The 4,765-nt window shown below is 36.8% G+C and overlaps 1 protein-coding gene across 1 annotated transcript in view; it reads right to left on the reverse strand.

Moving 5' to 3' along the window:
* LOC128744370 (phosphopentomutase) overlaps positions 1-4,765 on the reverse strand; it is a 100,470-nt gene that overhangs the window by 44,370 nt on the left and 51,335 nt on the right. The gene's annotated exons all lie outside the window — the stretch shown is intronic.

The raw sequence follows: 4,765 nt of genomic DNA on the forward strand, positions 1-4,765 counted from the left end.
CCTAATAATGTTGTGTAAAAAAGTCCGCAGAATCGAATAGGGTTTAGCTCATTTAGTTTAGAGCACATTTTTTTTGGTTGAGCTCCCATTATCAAACCGACCATACCAAACGGGAATTCAACCAAAAAAATTAATGTGCTCTAAACTACTAAACTAATGAGATAAACCCTAGTCGATTCTGCGGAATTTTTTACACAAAATTAGTAGATTTTTCCGGTTTGTTTTCTCAAAACCTTACTTGGAATAATCCAATAAGGGTGAAAAATGTTGAAAATAGGGGAAAATATGCAAAATGGGGCACTTCCCGATGACAAACAGGAAAGGGATGGGCACCACGTGATTCTCCGGAAAATTTTAAATAAAAACACCTATATTTTATAAACCTGTAGGCCGTATCTTAACCCCTCTAAGGTCTACATCATTTTTAGCGCCCCAAAATTCACTAAAATGGCCATAACTTTTTTATTTTTCAATATTTTTTCACCAAATTTGGGAATTTTGCCGAAAATATTTTCTGTTTTCATAATATCTATAGATAATGGCCATATGCCATATGGTCCCGGAGTTATTCCGGAGTTCCTTGGGGGACCGAGATATGGCTTTTTTAGATAAAGTTGCCAAATATCTAAAATTTGTTTGAAATCTGTTGATTTTTGTAAACGTATCATCGACTATGGACATATCAGTTACTTTGCCGCAGTTATGAGCCATGGTGCGCGCTATCCGGATCCGGGGGGACACTATGAATCCGGAACCGGTTCCCGTAACGGGACATTTCAGCATCAGTAAAGCATGTCGTGTCGCATATCAAAAAACATCAGCATTCGATAAAATAGCGATTGGCGACCATCTCATGTCTTTTAGAGGTCAAATGGCCGATTCTAGGTCCCGGACAAGTTCCTCCGAAATCCGTTCTGTGCTTGAATCAGAAAAGAAACCCTCCCCGGACCCGGAACCGGTCATACGGCTTCTGAGAGACATGAGAGGATCACCAATCGCTATTTTGTCGAATGCTGATGTTTTTTGATATACGACACGACATGCTTTACTGATGCTGAAATGTCCCGTTACGGGAACCGGTTCCGGATTCATAGTGTCCCCCCGGACCCGCATAGCGCGCACCATGGCTCATAACTGCGGCAAAGTAACTGATATGTCCATAGTCGATGATACGTTTACAAAAATTAACAGATTTCAAACAAATTTTAGATATTTGGCAACTTTATCTAAAAAAGCCATATCTCGGTCCCCCAAGGAACTCCGGAATAACTCCGGGATCATATGACATATGGCCATTATCTATAGATATTATGAAAATAGAAAATATTTTTGGCAAAATTCCCAAATTTGGTAAAAAAATATTAAAAGATAAAAAAGTTATGGCCATTTTTGTGAATTTTGCGGTGCTAAAAATGATGTAGACCTTAGAGGGGTTAATTGCGTCCGTTTTTACCTTTGTTATACTATATAACAAAGGTTTAGAAATTGGTCGAAAAACGCGAAATAGAACCAAGGCCCGGAGGGCCAAGTGTCATATACCAATCGATAGGGTTCGACGAATTGAGCAATGTCTGTATGTGTGTGTGTGTGTATGTATGTGTGTGCAGCTCATATTCTATCGCCTGTTTCTCGGAGATGGCTGAACCGATTCATCCGCTATTACTTTTGTTTGAAAGGTATTTATGCCTAGTATATCACCATTCAGTTGTTTCGTGGTACGACGTTTCGTTTTAAAGTTATAGGCAAAAATGTGAAAACTACGTGACACGGTTTTTTCCGGAGCCACACAACCGATTTCAATGATCTTAGTACCAAATGAAAGCTCTTGCTATCGCTAAACTTTCTACCAAGTTTCATCGAAAACAAATATGCAGTTCAAAAGTTACGCTTAAAAAACCAGTTTTGGCAAGGTCCAAATGATCGCCTGTTTCTCAGAGATGGCCAAACCGATTTATGCGCTATTAGTTTCATTTGAAAGGTAATATAACCGGATAGATCACTATTGAATTGTTTTTTGATTGGACGTTTAGTTGGAAAGTTATGAGCAACACCACACCAAAATTAACTATAATTTATAATGATTTTAACCAAGTTAATTTGCCTAATTTCAATTATTTTAATGTCAAACGAGAGGTTTTGACACTAAGAATATATATGCAAAATTTCACAAGAATTGGTTTTTCCGGTCAAAAGATATTAACCCTCGAACACTCGCGCTAACTTTTGTAACACAGTTACTCGCGCGCACAATAGCCCAAAACCAAAGAAATCGTGCGCGCTTGATTTTTGACTAGGAAAACTTGGTTTTAAGTTTATCAAACCTTTGGAAGAGTTTTTTGAAATTGAATGCTCTATCGTCTGGTAGCATTTAAATTTTGACTAATCCCCCTAAAAGTAAAATAAAAAAAATATTTTTCTTCAGTTTCAATATAACACATTGATGTGTTCTGTAAAGTTTTAGAGCATATTATTACAAGAAATTTTGCTGAAGACAGTAACCTTCTATCTCTTCAGCGAAGATAGAGAAATCTTATTTATTGTAAATGCACTTGTAAAATGAGTTTTTCTATTTCGGCTCTTTTTGTAATTGTTGTATGACTTTTTCATTTATTGCAAAGTTGTACAAATAGTAAAAATACACAACTTCACTGAATGTAGTATACCTCTATGTCTGCTTGTTTAGGATCTGTAGAACTTTGATTATAAAAAACACCCTAATTTTGACTCCAAATTATTCGACTACCAACAGGCGGCTACATTTTAAACATTTTACATTTGCTGATAGTTTTGCTGCATACGGACACTATTTTTCTATATGAAGAAACGAGATAAAATGTCAGTTGGGGCCAATTGCGGTACACCTCACATGCTGCTTGCTTCGGTTCTGTGATTTTCTGTCTGTTTATGCTGATCTGTTTTCCTAACAATTTAAAGTATTAATGCATCGAATAATTCTGACATTTGGCTCATAACAAGTTTATTGAAGAATATACGTTAGTTAAACAATGATTTGTAACTATATAACAATATGGCATTCAAAAATCTACACATGTTGTACAAAATACAGCAGCGTGAGTAACCGAGGGTTAATAAAAATTGATGAAATTTATTCAAGAAAACTTTGTTGATGTGAACCAAATAGAATGGCGCTATAGGAAATTAAGCGTAGTTCAAAAACCTATAAATTAGACCTTTACTACGCAATGTATATGTTAAAGAATAATATTTCTTCTTACAACTTAATTTTACTTGCACTTACCCACATTAGTAACAACTTACTCAGCAATTTCATGAGAAAAGGAACTATCAAAATTTATAAGTGCTGCCAATAGATGAATTATTTTCCGAAGGCGTGTCGATTTCTATCTCAAATAGCAAGTAAGACCGTATAACAAAGGTTCCTTTCACCACTAGGTGGATTAAATCAGGTTTTCTCTCGTTTTTGTCCATAGTGCACCGTTTCAAAAAATATAGGTATATGTTTGACCGCATTTCAAGGTCAAGACTAAAAACACGAGGTTGGTCTATTAAAGAAAAAGTTGTTTATAATTGTTTTCAATCCTCCCCCACGCAACAAGAATTATCGGAAACTCGACTTCCCTTTCCACTCTTAACGTGCATTGTAAACTGCCATCCGTTTAAATGCCGTTTTCATGGGAAAACCACGATATGCCGCTGGGATTCTACTATCCAAAAATACCGGTTATTGAACTTCTATGCCATATTCCGTTTCCAGTTGATTGACAAATCGAACTGCCTAGAGTTGAGCTGGAATAAAGTTCGAAAAGTTAATCATTTAAACGCCGTTGTTGTTCAAACAGGGCATTAAATAACACCGTCACGCCGTTAGCAGAACTAAACAAGTTTTATGGTATGTGCATTGGGAGTTGCACACTTTGTTTTGTGTTTATATTGCTTCACTTTTATACCACCCACAGGTCTTCAAGAGGTGTGACAGGCAAGTCAAAACATCCAACCGAAGTAATCATGATTACCAGGGAGAGTTTAGCATTTATAAAAGCTACTATAGCTCTACACAGCGTAACCATTAGCTAGGACAACCGTCTCCAGTCAAGTCAAACTATATGAAGGACTCAACGTCCTCCCGATTGTTGATTGAGTGAATTAGTATTGGAGTACTATACTAATGCTTCAAAAGAGAGAAGAGACAGGAAGTTAACAGGGATGATAGGGCATGCCATTTGTGACTATTGTCGGTATAGCTTTTTGACTGTAATCAAGCGAATAGATAGACAACCAACTGTCTTAATGGCAGAAGACAAAATAACGATATACGATTCATCAGTATCCAACTGGCCAGCAACAGGTTCGGATGGACCTTCGGATAGTAAAGACCAATTTCACACTTACTAGAAAAATCGTAGTAACGGCACCCACCAGTACTCTTCATTTCGCGCGTGAAATCATTTTAACTTAAACAACAACAAGATTATCATTAGAGTTTACGATATAGGATTGTGTCCTCGTTCTGTGTAATGTGCCGTGAAATGAGGCGTTAATTCTCAAAGATAACAATCGGCTGAACTGATTACGTTTAATAATCGTGCCATCCATGAATAAAGTTTTTATTACTGAACGAATTATCACCTGTCCGCAATGAAATTGCCACTTGCCTTCATTATAATCATGCCTCTTAGCCGACATCGCATTTATCGCACATTTGATACCAGTAAGGATTTATTCTTCACGTGAATATGATCACGAACAGTGCCAGTTAAAAGTTAGTTGAAAACGTGCTTGTGAA

This window comes from Sabethes cyaneus, chromosome 3, assembly GCF_943734655.1.
Source record: "Sabethes cyaneus chromosome 3, idSabCyanKW18_F2, whole genome shotgun sequence".
In the NCBI taxonomy this organism is placed as follows: domain Eukaryota; kingdom Metazoa; phylum Arthropoda; class Insecta; order Diptera; family Culicidae; genus Sabethes; species Sabethes cyaneus.